Below are 14,741 nucleotides of genomic sequence, written 5' to 3' on the forward strand. Positions count from 1 at the left end.
TAACTGGTTGAAACACAGTTAGTTCTTAGACTTCTGTAAAAATTTTGTAACGTTGTAATATAGCAAATTGCTCTGCTCCCAGTTCTGCCTCTAATTAACCTTTTCTAACCCAGGAAACTATAGTTTAATCGACTTTTGTATCTTCTTAGCCTTCAGGAACAGCCAATAGCTCAGTCATGTGATGTGGTGAATGGAATGTGGCAAATAGCTGATGGGTCGCTCCGAGGGGCATTGGGTATGGGCCCCGTGCCTCCAAAAATTAGACGGCCCTATTAAAACAGTCACGCGTTAAATAACACATCACCAGGTCCCTTTGTGTTTCTTTATTCTCATCAGGTGTCGGAAACCATTAGGATCAAAGTTTTCCTTTTCAGTTAGATAATAGGCATTATGAAGTGGAGGAGAGGCTGAGGCCAGCAGTCCTGCTGCTGATTAAGGGTGCCTTCCTAATTTCATTTTTTGCTAGGCAGGACTTGGTGATTTGCTGATGTGCAGCCTGCAGACACTAGTATTAAGTTTTCATTCTAGACTCGTAAATGTCAATGAGTTGTTTTCTAGCGCTGGACATGTCTTGGTAGGCAGACTAAGTAACTGAAGGGTAAAGTGTGACATGAAGGACGATATGTAAGAGTAAAGATGAGTAAGTACTTTTGTCCCCAGATTAGAATTCTACAGGTGTTGTTTTTTCCATCCTTCCTTTAGTTTTTAAAGATAATCGGTAAATTAGGTGTTCAAATGCAAGTCACGCAGAGGGTACTACAATAATGTGTTTGTTTATGCATGAAAATACCCAGTTTTCTGTTATCTTTGCACTATTGTTGTATTGTGGGCAAGTAATTCCCCCCACTCCAAACCCCATCTGTAAGCAATCACTTCACTCCCAGCTAAAAATTTGTCTATACTTTAAATGGTAATTTGTTTTAAGGGAGGAGGTGAATTTAAAGCACAGCAGCTTTTCTGCATAATACCACGTATAGATTACCTTTCTCCTGTTTATCATAGTCCATTCTGAAAGTTAATATTGAATAATAATGTGTAAACAAACCTCTAATGAATGTCTCATTCTTATTCATTAGGCTGTATCCCTTCCCCTCTCCCTTAGAGGGGAGGTGATGGAGGAGATACTGGGGGGGTAGTCAAGTTTCTACATTAATGCTTTCTTCTGATGTCTGTTCTGTTTGGAGGAGGGCTGAATGTCTCCTTCCTGAATATACGGAGGAATTTAACCAGCATTAGGAAATGGATATTCTTATATTTCTTTCCTATACATCTAAGCAGTTCTGTTTCTGAATCCTTACGTATTGCTGCTCAGACATTACAGCCTATTATTGCTCATTCCATGGTTCATCATGGCAGATTTTCCTAGCCTGATGGAGCAGAGTAATTGGGGAGCACGTTGATTGTTTTCTGTTATTTGGAGGTATATGTGGATTAGAGTAATGCACGTGGCCTGGGTGGGGGATTTACCCCGGAGTGGTCACTGAATATGTCCAACAGTGATTGCAATGAAAAGAGTTTGCAGGAATCCAGTGACTAATTAAGCCTGACTGATTAAATTAAAGACTGATCTACTGAGTTAATGTATTTATTTTATAGTATTCTAGTACTTTGGTAGTTCTCAGAGACTCCAACTATGGTTAGGCCAGTTGCCTTTAAGTACAGAGCATACGTAAATGTTTTGGTTAAAATAAAAATGCTGTACGGCAAGATAAAGGAAGTACCACTGCTGCTTTACAGCTGGGGAATAGACACACATGTACAGCCTTCTCAGGGCGCCCTAGGAATCTTACCCTTGTTTCTTCTGGGTCTAATCTGGTGTCCAGCTGCAATGCTAACTTTTTCTGTGTAGCATGTTGAAGTAAATTGAAATGAAAAGGGATTTCTTTACTGACAGTTTTTTGCTTTTTTATTCCGTTATATGTTTTCACGTTGCTAACAAAAGCTAAGAATAAGAGATGAAAATGAAATTCAGATGTGGGTGCTTCTCCACTCTGTCTTTTCACTGAGATTGTGATTTTTAAAAAAAAAATATTTTTTGGAGAAAGAAACGTTTAATAATCTTCTTCCCCCCAGTGGCATCAAATCTTGATGGCAGCGTGGATTTGCAGTCAGTCACTTCTATCCTAATTTTTTTCTGCCATAAAGAACAATAGTTATTCTGTGTTATGCTGTGGTGGACTGTACTGTTCTGATTTTTTCTTTTGGACTGTTGAACATGATTCGTTGGTACAGCTCTGGGAATGTGTGGTGCTACAGAAGCAAGCATCAAAGGAGTTGAACTCTAAGCAGGTGGATAAAGTAATGGCTCTGTCATAGACTGTCTCTGTCTTTGAAGTGGAGATGTGAATGGTGGAAATTTGTTTGTTACTCGCAGGTTTGCGGCCTCATCCCTTTCTGGTGATTAGTTTTGTGCACGTTGATCAAAGAAAGAAATGAAGTCGTTCTCAGGGCTGGAAGATGCAGACTGGACTTTGCAACAGCTGTGGCTTCTGGAGTCATTTCCTGCTGCCAGGCTCATGCTCTGGATTAGAAGATGACAGCAGTGGGCAAACTTGACTCATGAGCTAAAAAAAATCTAAGGTCATCCTGGCATAAGCTTTTTGCACTTGTGGTGGGAAGAAAAGTTTTGTGGAGCTTTGACATTATTACTGATAAACTTAGTACTGGCTGGACCTGTTTTATGGAGGCCACGTTGCTTGTTTTGAAGTGATTGGTGCGAGCTAGAAATAGCACGGTGTAACACTTCCTAGTCCCAGTGCTGCCTTAGGGCTAGGGACTCGCTAAGAGACAGTGTCATGACAAGATGTCTGTGTCTTCCTCCCGCTAGCTGGGCATGCTAGGTGGCTTGGATGGAGCCCTACCTGAGAGACACAAGATGCTGGTAGCATTAGAATTCTAAATATAAATTCTAAATTACTTTTCATTCATTGATTCATATGCAGGTCAGGGAAGAGGTAGCTTAAAAAATGTTGCATGTGGAAGATTTAAGTTTCAGGACCCGCCTCTGAATCTCTAAAAATGCAGGCATGAATGAAAACTCTCAGCTGCTCAGTAGCCTCCATAGGTTGAATGATACCATTTTGCTTCTGCTAACATTTTCCTGTTGGTATGTTGCACTTTTTGTAAAAATCGAAATATATCTGGAGAGTGATCAATTTTGCTCCAAGAATGACTACTTTTCTTCATTGCTGTATTGAGACTTCGTAGTGGGAATTCAGGCTCAAGATGCTCGTTATGTCTCCTTACGTTTCTTTACTTCCTCCCTGATAATGCAGAGGCCTTCTCATCCTCAGACTTGTTAAACACTTTCAAACTTAAATCACTTGCGCACAGAAAAGGAGGAGGAGTTTTAGCAGCTATCACTGTTCTCACTGGCCTGTTCTTCCCAAGTGTTTGCAAAGACGATAGCAGCTTTGTCATAAACAGCAAAGCTGCCTGCTGCTAACGTGGGCACGCATTTGTTAGGCTTCGGAGGCTGATGCATAGCTTGGACTCTAATCAAGTCTGGTTGTCAAGAGAAGGCTCTATCTGATTTCTGCGCCTGATCAGTCACTGACTGATATGACAGTCCATGTGCCCAAAGTGTTGAGCAGCAGGTAAGTGCTGACACTTTGATTGGACAGGCCACGGTTTGGGGATTGACAGCAATGTCTGCAATGACGTTGGAAGAGCAGCCAAGAATTTACTTTCAGTGGACAAATGGGATTAGTTGCTATGTTTAGCTGACATTAAGCTATAAATTATCTGAAAGGTGGAAAGAGATTCCGCTCAGAGTTCATGTTGAATTTCCATTTACCAATCTAGTTGCGCTGGATCTGAATGTTTACAAGGGTCCTCCAGAACCACGTTGTGTGTATTTTGGTGGATGTTCTTGCATTGTTATTCCATCCAATGAAGCCAGCTCATAATGAGGCCTGCTCGTCCCAGGTGCAGGATAACGTCACAGACTCAAGCACTGAAAAACTTAAATTGCGTGACCCTTATTCTCAAAGCAGTCGGGTATTTGCTTAAAACTGGGCTGAGTATTTGTGGCAGTGGGATTTCCTTTTAATGATACTTTTAATGTTTCCTGTTTGTTACGTTTAATTCTTCTGCCATGGGGGTACTTGCATCCACACAGTCGTTACAGTAATTCTTAACTTCTTTTCAGAAGGGGAAAACTGTCTTGTTCAAGCATCTGGTGAGATCAGTGGGCATGGGCACTCTGTAGGCCTCTCTGTTGTTAGATATCTGCTTGTAAAAACTCTCAGTACTGAGCCACTCTTCATCTGTTAGTCCAGCTACCAACCTGAGCAGTACTCGGCTTGAGCTTTAATTTTTTTATATCTAATGTTCAGCCTCCTTCATTAGTGAAAATAAGTAGTTATCTACTTTAAGATAATGAAAGCAAGCATAACAGAGCTAACATCTTGTCGGAGTTGATCTTAAGGGAGATGTTTATTTGTTTAATTTTGTGTGTGTACATTTTGAAGGATTGAATGAGGATCCTTGAGGATCCTCGTGGAGCAACTGAATAGGATGGAAGGGAGAAGAGGCAGTTTGTGCTTACAGTACACAGGTGGCACTACCTTGCCGTACGCTTTTTAATGGATGCGTATTCACGGTGCTGACGAAGGTATGTCAAAGGGAAACTTATTTCAGAAAGAATCCATTAATAAACAAATATAAAAATCGGTATATTATAATTCTGGGGTTGGTGTACCAAACTTTATAGAGATTTTGGTGTGTTGTTTGGCCAATGTGGTATTCTAGCGATTTCATCGTATTGAGGAGGATTGGAATTTTTCATTCATTCCTTTTTAGTTACTGTTTTCTTAAACCATCCTTAGTTATCCAGAGAGGCTTGAAGTTAGAAATGACTATCATGTGAAGTTAGAAATGAGTGTCTAAAATGAAGAAAAATCTTCATTTTCTTAAGCTCTAGCACTCAAGCATTACTGCATAAGAATAATCATTTACGCAAATGCAGTTATTTCATGCATGACCATTCAAAAGAACTCTGAAATTTAGACAGTTGTGGGTATAAGAGGCATGTGGTTTCACTGAGGCAGATTTTCTCTGCAAACGGCTTTCACTTAGACTGAAGGTCTAGTGGTTATCAGCTTGAGGCAGTATATGAGACAGCGTAAGCGATAAATTCATGTTCCCTTTTGTCCCCGTCCTTAGGGATCACTTGGTTTAAAAAAAAGAAGTGGATGAAGGCTTCCCCTGCACTTCCAGCTTTACCCACTACTTTGCACAGGCAGTAAATAGCCTGCAAAAATGTCATTCGCTGGGGGTTTGTTTTTCTGTTTATTGGAGGTGACATGAGCAGTGGGGCAGCGGCAAAGAGGCCGTGTTGCCATTGCTAAATATACATCCCTGACAGTCTGATAATAGGTTCCAGGAAGTTCAGTGGAAAATTAAAACAAAGCAACATTTATAGCTGATTGAACTTGAAAAGCAGTTTTCATGTTGAATGGCAAATATGTGGACTTCAGCATTCCAGGAGACTGATGCAGCTCCACTGGATGGGCCTGACCTTGTGTGCAGAATGGACTGTGGACACAGCAGCAGGCAGAATGGTTTCATCTATAGAGGACTTCATGGGGAGGAAAAATTTGCTATCGTGCACAGAAATAGTTTTCACATACGCCTATATTTATACAGTGTCCACAGGTCTGAATAGCATCTTTCCTATGAGGGTTTTGCAGCCTGTTAGCACTACAAGAATGTCTGGTACTGGGACTGTCTTTGTCCTTGTCAAAGTGCTAAAAATACCCTGCCATCTACCTGTCCTGTGAGGTTGTAAGCAGTTTGCTTTTATTGGTTTTGTAAAATCAGGTGAAAGTTGTAAGTTGTTTTTCTCAGCAGTGTTGTTAAAGGGGTTCAAATGTAGAAGGCTCTAATTTACATGTAGTCTTTTCCTCATTTAAAAGAACAGCTCCCCCACTCGAACTCCAGAGAACTAACAACTTAGAAGGTATTTGATATGTACAAGCATTCTATTATTTTTGGATTTAAAGACCAAACACTTTTAGAAATGAAACTTGGTAGAAGAAAGCTAATTTCTTACTCATACTTTTTTGTCAGCTGAGTTACAGGATCTGCAGCTCTCACTGCTCAAAAAGCAAGTTACAAGGCAGGATGGCTACCTTTCATTGAAACCTGTTTTTGTAAAAGTACGCTTAACAGACTGCCACATTTAAGAGAACACACTCACTTTTTTTTTAAGCAAGCTTGTACAGTTTTCTGAGTATTTCAAATTGGGCAAGAGTAAATGTGGAGAGAAGATTAATGGCTCCCATTTGATCACAGGAGTATAGAGTATACTACTTCATTTATTTTGGCCAGTACTCTGCCTGAGAGTGTGTACCACAATATTGGGGTGTGCATAGGTGAAAACATGTAAATGGGCTGCAGCCTCACATAGCACTAGAAGCTTGGGGAATGTTTCTTTGGTGTTGGTGCTTGAGAATAGCTTAATATGAGCTTAAAACCTTCCAACATGGGGACAGATATTTTCTCTCATATTTCTCAGTGGTTTTGTTTTATAATCATTTTGAATCGTGAGACTGAGATTTCAGATTTGTAGGGTTTTGACTACCAAACTCAGTGTTTGTCAGTTTTTACGTTAGCTATTCTAGAGATAAAAACTGTTAGCCAATACATCTGTATTGCCTATCCCAAAAAATACATTCAAGAGCCTGCTTACGTGGCAGTTGTGCCTTTGGGATGTATGCGCCATTCACTACTAAATAGAATGGCCCACTAAACAAAATCCTTCCTCAGGCATCTGAAATAGTTTGAGCTGCACAGCCCTTAGCACACCTTTTAGAAGGTGCACTGGGACTTGAGTTCTCTGATTCCTCGGAGCTGGTGGAGTATAAAAATTGTGTGCGTTGCATCTAGTTGGAATCTTTATTTTCCTCCTTTGTGCTTTTCATTTAATAAAAAAAAAAAAAAGTCTGAGATTGTGAGCTATGCACATCCTTGCTGCCAGATATTTCTTACATGAAAGAACAGCAGATCGTTTACAAAGAGAGAAAATGTCAACTCCATCTCTGCTCCGTTTTGCCTCGAACAGCCAGGCAGTGCACTGAATGGATCCCTTCTCAGCTGCAGACTGCGATGCGGTCCCACTTGAAGTCTGTTTGCTGGCATTTAGTTCATAAACCTGGACCAATTGGCAGCTTATATCCCTTACATTTTGGTAGAACAAAAGTTGAAGACTTCTTTTCTGTCATGTTTAATGCAGTGACCCTTTGTTGTTGTGAACCCTCACTTCCAAGCAGAGGTACCGTGTTCAGCTCCGCACTGCATCCACGCTCAGTTTTTGAGGCCGCTGTTGTGCGTGAAGGACCTGCTGAGCTCTTAATAGCTTAATAGCCAGTTCAACTCGATCTCTGACTATTTTTTGAGGGTCTAGAGTGTTTCAGTGAAGGCAGGGAATATTGCTAACTCAACTCCTTCTCCCTCTTAATATTTTTCCCATCTAGTCTCCAGGATGCAGCTGCTGGTCTTGTGCAGCTTCTATGGTGGGTTGAATTAACAGTCAGCTATAAAAGGTTTTTCCTTTTCATCACTCAGCTACATCTAAATCTGCAGTAGACCAAGATTTACTTCCTGAATTTTTGTGCTAGTGATTATGGCTGGTATTCTTAATATCAGTGAAAGCAAGGTGGCATGATAAAATGCAGCACTGTCAGAGAATTGGGTTGTTTAGTTGTACCCAGTCTGTTCTTATGCATTAATTTAATGCAAACACTGTAGAAGGGGCTTTCTCTCAGTTCTTAAGAACTTCTTTGGTTTAGTAATGGTCATTCTTGCCAGGAATAAAGCAAGTCAAATCTGTTGAAACGGAATCTGACATCCGTTTTAACCTCAGTGCAGTGAGTTACCCTCTCATTCCCCTCCTGCTATTCTCCTGCTCTCTGAACACAGGCAGCTCGTTTCAGCTTTTCGTTCCACAAACTCATTTAAAATGAGTAATTTATTATGAGTAATGAGGTGCGTGCTTTTATGTGAAAGAAAACAAATCAGCTGCAGTGCAAGCCTTTCAAATTCCTGAGTGTGCTTGGAGGTGTGGGTTACAGGAGAGGCAGATAGTGAGTGAAAACAAGTCTATGCTGGGCTCAGCTGCTCCAAGTATTTGTGGTGGTGTGTGTTTATTTATGAGCCTGTCTTTGCTGGGGATTCGCTGCACTGTGTCCTGGTAGAGAAGACTCACAGGCAGAATGAGGAAGCCCTCATTAATCTTCATGCTCTTGTTTAGAATTTCTTGTGTTGCCTGCTGCGGCTTCTGTTGGAGCAGGGACTGGCCTCTCCCAGTGAATTGAAATGGCAAAGATTAATATTAATCCCTTTAATACTGCAGCTCATGATATAGTCATTAGGTGACTTGGAACTAATCCTGCCCACCTAACTAGTGTGATTTATTAAATACACATGGAGGATTTAGTGTGAATACAGCTTGGTGGACTAGGCATCAAATAAATACCACTGTGTATCTGTGTTAATGCTGGCAGATTGGGACACAATTGCAGGACAGGCCAGGAAGAAACAGGGATACTTAACATACAGTTCAGTGGCGTCTACCTTTTTTTTGGATTAAGAGTAATGATTTTTCTAGGTGTATACAGCATATGCTAAGAGGTAATTCAACCTAAATGAGGCTTAAAAAAATAGAATTAAGAGATGGGGTGAAGCATGGACACATTTATGCACTGCACTAAACAGCAGAAATCACTCAGGTTCCTTGCTGTACCGTGAGGAGATAGCAGCTCCTTTCACTTCTCTGCTCTGATCCTCCTGGTGCGGTGTGCCAATTAACATCTCTTCTGCAAACATTCAAGCTACAGAGTAGGAAGACAGCTAATTAGTACTAAGCTGATGAGCATTAACCTGCTATTTCAAAATAACCAAGGTCTCAGTTCCAAAGCTTTGGAAAAATAGCTCTTTTCTTTTTTCCCCTTACGTGCATTATGGATATCTCTGGAATTGTTTTTGATGTGTTATTTATTGGTCTAGATTAAGGAAGAATAGCTTAAAGAAACAGAGCAGAAAACAATGGTCTGGGCAAGGAGTGGCTGCTATAAAGCTCTGAAGAGATGACTTTCCCACCTAATCTCTGATGTGCCTGCTTCAACATGGTTGGGAAGAGATCAAAGGTAAAACTCACCAACTGCTGCCTGGTGGACCTGGACAATGGTGGGAGTTCAGGGAATGACCTCTCTGATCAGTGTCTGTTAAAGCTGACAGGCTGCAAATACTGCATTGTGAGCAGTGCAGGCTGCTTCTCTCATCCCAGAAGACCCCTTAGTATGAACTGAAGAGGTTGTGCAAAAGCTGGCAAGTAAAGGTTAAGATCTGTACGTAAAGATTTTAAGCTCTTTATAACTGTCATTTGCTTTTTGCACTTTCAGTCTGAAATGTAAAGCTTACTGAGATTGAAAGCAACTTGAAAGAAGCAGTAACTTACTCCCCATGTGTCAGAGAGAGGATGAAAATACAGATCCAACAAGGCTGGGGCACCAGTGTTTAACATGGTGGGAAGTAAACTGGGTTGTGGCTCAATTAATCCTTCCCTGAATGTGGTGCAAAGGCGCAGACGTACTAAACCAGCTCTGTGGGCTGGAAAAGCAGAGCCAGTGTGAGGGACAGAGTGCTGAGCTGTATTCAACATAAAGTCAGAAGTAATTTCTCAGTAGTCTTTATTTTTCACTTAAATTTTCAGAGAAAAGAAGTAGAGACCCGTATCTAAAGAGTACTTGGACTGAATAGGGATTATCCTTGTGGAAGGCAGACTTGCAGTTTGCCCTGCTGACTCCGTTAATATTCATACAAATGGCAAGTTGCACTACAAGTTGAAATGCTTACCTAGGCAGAGATTTGGGAGATGTCTGTGTAGTGTCATGCTGGTGTTTAACAGGGCAGTCTTTCTGTAAAATAGGGAAAAATAAATCGTATTGACCACTTGCTAACTCTGGGCCAGCCTGTTACTCACAGTATCAGTCTTCTGGTTATGCTAACCATAAATCCTTCCAACAAGATATTTTATTTTCTTGTGCTCCTGAGCTTTCTTAAAATACTCTTTCTAACCAGCTGTTCTGCTTCCACATTTTTCTTTTTTCTTTTTTTTTTTTTTTTCCATTTATTTTTAATTTTTTGGACTTGAGTTTTTTTTTCTTTCCAAATTCCCATTCACTGGTTTTGGAGTGAATCTTCCTTGATGTCACCCAATTCTGACCATGCAAAGATCTGTGGTGCCAGGATGTCAGCCTTTGAAAAGGGATGTAAAAGCCCTCACCATATTGTTCTTACCTCTTGTCACTTGGATCAGAGTCTGACGTTATCTGGCACTTTGTTGTTTTTTTTTTGTTTTCTGTTGTTTTGAACCGTGTCATAGAAACCCAGAAGTGTTTAATTATGATGGCAGCAAATCATTTTTCAGTGAGATGAGTTAAAATGTCTGGCCTGTTTTGAAGAGGGGATGGGACTCTGCTTGCCTGCTCACTTGTCTTTATCAGTCAATGTCGGAATACAGCTGTGACTTCTCATAAGAGATGCAAGGTCATGCACTAGTTCTTCAGAGACCATATACAATTTCTGATAGAATAAATCTGGTTGTAAAGAAAATTCAAAGTATGCTAAAAATGAAGCTTGCTGAAATGTATGTTTTGGTCTTAAATGTTTGGTCTTTTTTGTCCTATATTGACATGGGTTTTGAAAAAGGATTGCACTATACAGAATTCTAAGATGGTTGAATTAATTACTGTCCATTTAATGTTTTATCAAATTATTTTAATGTTTTGTTTTATTTAATGTTTTGTTTTATTTAGATTTTGGATTTCAACAAGTATTAGTAATAGACCATTGACATTCCTATTTTTCTACTCAGACTTTGAGGTACCTTCTCCCCAGCCTCACCCAGTGCTGCTACATCTCTTCAGTGGCTAATGGGATAGTACAAAAGATTTGTTTGGAAGACACTGAATTTCTAGTTTGTACAGGAGGATTCTTGTATCTTCTGAAGTCTCCTGTATTCTGGATTGCTGAGTGGATTGTTATTTTGACAGTGTACTAGAAAGCACAAGAACTGATAGGACTTATTCCAGAAGATCAAATTTTTCAAGTACAGCAGAACAAGATACTTAATCATAGCTAATAGAAAACTTCCCTACCTCCTCACTATTAGGCTTTTTTGTTCATACATTAGTTGAATAATTTCTGAGATAGTTGCTTAACTCAGAAGAATGTGTTTTAAATAGGCAGCAGTTGCGATTTCTGTTTGCCTTTGAAAAGTGCCTTATTTTGTCCTAGTTGCTTGCTGTCCAAATAGAGCACATTTGCATATGCTGAGGTTTGTTCAGTGGTTGCAGGAGTTATTTAGAATACAGATAAAAATATTTTTTTTTTGGTAAAATTCAGCATTAACTATGCAATGGATAGCAGCATAGGTTATGGACCAACGATTGCCCGTTAGTACAGTGAGGGCTGATGCAAGTCCCAGCTGAATTCCATCAGAATGTCACCATATACTGACTTGTGTATTACCAAGTAAAATAAGGATCTGATATTTCTTAAATGCTCCCTACCAAAGACTTCCCAAAGTAAATAAATGCCTCTAAGTTCAGTTACTAAACAATTTATAGCATTTTTAACAAAATGGATGTAGAATTAAGTGAAGTTTAAAAACGTTTTGTTTTGTTTTGTTTTGCTTTAATACAGTCTGAAGAACTTGGCTTCTCTCTAGTCATAAGCAGCTGCTTATGGTTTCAAGGAGAACTGGAAAATGTAAGGGAGTACTTCCCATGAGATAATGGTTATTGAAAGAGGAAAAATGTGAAGGGGGTACATGAGCTAATTTCAAAGTTACGATGCCTTCCCTCTTTTCCTTTCTACGAGTTACCTTTAGTGCCCGAAATACTGGAAATTAAAAACAAACAAACAAGCCACGCACCCCAAATCAAACATATTTGTGGAAAATCCTGGATGACATAGTTAATAAATATTGATGTCTTGAATTACAGATTGGTTTCTAATCTACCCTCAGATTTGTTTTGCCAGGCAGCATCGTCTGATCATCATGTATGCATGTAAGTGCCTGAATAAGGACTGCAGTGTCTGATGTTATGAAGTAATTTGCCTCCTCGCCTTGTGAATCATAGCATGAGGTGCCTAAAAGGAACAGCTGAATAAGCTCATGCTTCTATACACTGATGAGATCCCCCCGACCTTTCTTTTCTCTATGCTGAGCAGTCCCATCTCTCTCAGCCTCTCCTCACAGGAAAGATGCTCCAGTCCCTTGATCATCATCGTGGTCCTTCACCGGACTTTCTCCAGCAGCTTTGCATCACTCTTGTACTGGGGAGCCCAGAACTGGACCAAGCATTCCAGGTGTGGCTTCAGCAGTGCTGAATGGAGGGAAAGGAACACCTCCCTTGACCTGCTAGCAGTGCTTTGCCTAATGCAGCCCAAGATGCTGTTAGCCTTCTTTGTGGCAGGGGCACATTGCTGCGTCACGTTCAATTTGGTGTTTTTTTTTTTTTTTTTGTTTTTGTTTTTTTTTTTTTAAAAAAAAAAAGATTTGTGTTCCCATTAATGGAAAGAATTTAGAGTGTGAAAGTAGGTACTTAATGTCAGCAGGAATGTCTATTATGTAACGTTGGTGAGAGCAAGTGATTAATATGTTGCTTTGAGTGTTCTTTGAAACCTTTAATGTTAGTTTATGTGAGGAGATGCATAGTGAAGACTGGAGCAGTGACTGACCCCAATTTGACCACCCTGCATATACTAGCTCTTGTCAGAGATGTGGCTAGAAAATGATCCGGAAAATGAGCAGAATTTTGTGGGCATTCAAAAAATAGGGGCAACAAAATAATGAATGTTGTAGTAGAAGTTTTCTGTCCTTTCCTGGCAATGTTGGGCAACCTGGAGATGAAAGCAATCATATGTCTATTTTAGATATTTTGTCTGTCGGCTTTGTGCTTTTCCCAGTGTAAAAAAGCAGTAAAAAACACTTCAATGAGAAGAATGTGTTACTGTATATTTAATCTGTACTAATTTACTAATAGATAATTATTTACTGTTAAAGGTAACGGTAAATGCTAGCCTCTCTGTGCCTGTCTTTTGGCATTGATAGCTCCTCTTGTGATCTCCCCTGTCAGTAAAGATGCTTTGATATTTTCCACCTTTTCCTTTTTCAACCTTTTCCTGCCTCTTTGTAGCATGTCTCTTATTAGAATAAAAACGTACATTACAAACATTGTTGGGTTAATCTGTGCAGTCTCATAGACTTTCTCTAGACATGGAAGTATTCACTAAAGCACTGATCTGTCTCTCCGATAGAAAAGTTCTCAATTTCCTGTAGTTTCCATACTATTGTGGAAGAAAACCATGTGACGTTGTGCCCCCAGCATCTTTCTTTGTGAAGAGGCTGAATAGATAGTAAGCTATCAATTCTGATCTTTAAGAAGCAGTCTTCTGCAGCATGCTTAACCAGATAAAACTGCTGAGGGAATCATCCACACCATGAAATACCATGTTCCGTTCAGTATTGACTCCAGAGGATCACAGTTCGCTTTGCTTGTACCTGTTGCAGTACACTGCTTTCAAACTCTTTTTTGTTTTCTGCACAGACCCGTAGCTATAGTCTTAATATGAAGGTTTCTTTAGCCTGGAAAAGGCTGAGGGGGCCCTAGTTGCAGTCTTCACTACCCAAAGGAGGATCATAGAAAAGATAAAACCACATTTTTCTCAGAGAGATTCACAGCGATGAATTTTTAACAAGAAAAAATCTAGTTGGGCATAAGGGCATCTTCTTCCTACAGAGACTTAAATATTTAGACCACGGGAAGAGAGACACTGTGGAGTCTCCACCCAATGGAGACTCGGTGTGTGACTGAACAAGGCCTTGAGCAATGTGATAAAACTCCAGAGCCATCCTTTTTCCATGGGCAGGAGGCTGGCGTAGGTGACCTCCAGAGATCTCTTACACCCTGAACCTTTCTGTGATGCAGTGCTGGTTGATCTCAGTAATTCTTAGTCCCCACCATGCAGTTATCTCTGACCAGCTAAGTGCTACATGTTGATTTAAAACTTGTGGTTGATCTTTAAAATCCGTACACACACCCACAGACGTGTGCACACTTGGGTAATCACTTTGTGTAATTCTTCTTTTTATGTACTTGGGGGATGTGTCTTAAATCTCAGCTGAGGTGACTTCTGTGTTGACAGGCCTAGTCTTAAACAGTGGAATCAGCTCTTTCAGATCGTAGACATGACTTTCTATTACGTTCAAAAAATGTGGGAGCAGGGAAGGGAAGGCCTACTTCCTTCAATTTAATAAATTCCCCAGCCCGGCCTTGGCTCTGCTTGAAATGTGAAGTGAGTCTGAAGGATTCTGCTGTTCCCTAGAGCATGTCATTAGCCATTTGAAGGAACCTAGCAGGTGAAGCTAATATATAAGGAACGTTTCTTTTTCTCTGACTCTCTCAAATGCACACAGTTGTGGATGTTTGTACTCAACAGAACCAGTGTGAAATTTAGTCACAGCCACAGCATGTGTTCCAATTTTCCAGGGAAACTTTCCCCCCAGCTGTGGATTAACCCATTTATCCACTCTGCTTTCTGGCTCCAACATTTTGTGAAATTTCAGTGAGCAATTTTTGTGGCTGAGGACACCTTGAGAGCTGCAAGAATTAGATCTCACTGGTCATACATGGAAAGGTGATAAAATTCAGTAAGGTTGGGTATTGTTG

At 40.2% G+C, this 14,741-nt stretch overlaps 1 protein-coding gene across 6 annotated transcripts in view; it reads left to right on the forward strand.

Annotated features, from left to right (window-relative positions):
* GBF1 (golgi brefeldin A resistant guanine nucleotide exchange factor 1) overlaps nucleotides 1–14,741 on the forward strand; it is a 101,205-nt gene that overhangs the window by 27,970 nt on the left and 58,494 nt on the right. The window lies entirely within an intron of this gene.

This window comes from Oxyura jamaicensis, chromosome 6, assembly GCF_011077185.1.
Source record: "Oxyura jamaicensis isolate SHBP4307 breed ruddy duck chromosome 6, BPBGC_Ojam_1.0, whole genome shotgun sequence".
NCBI lineage: Eukaryota > Metazoa > Chordata > Aves > Anseriformes > Anatidae > Oxyura > Oxyura jamaicensis.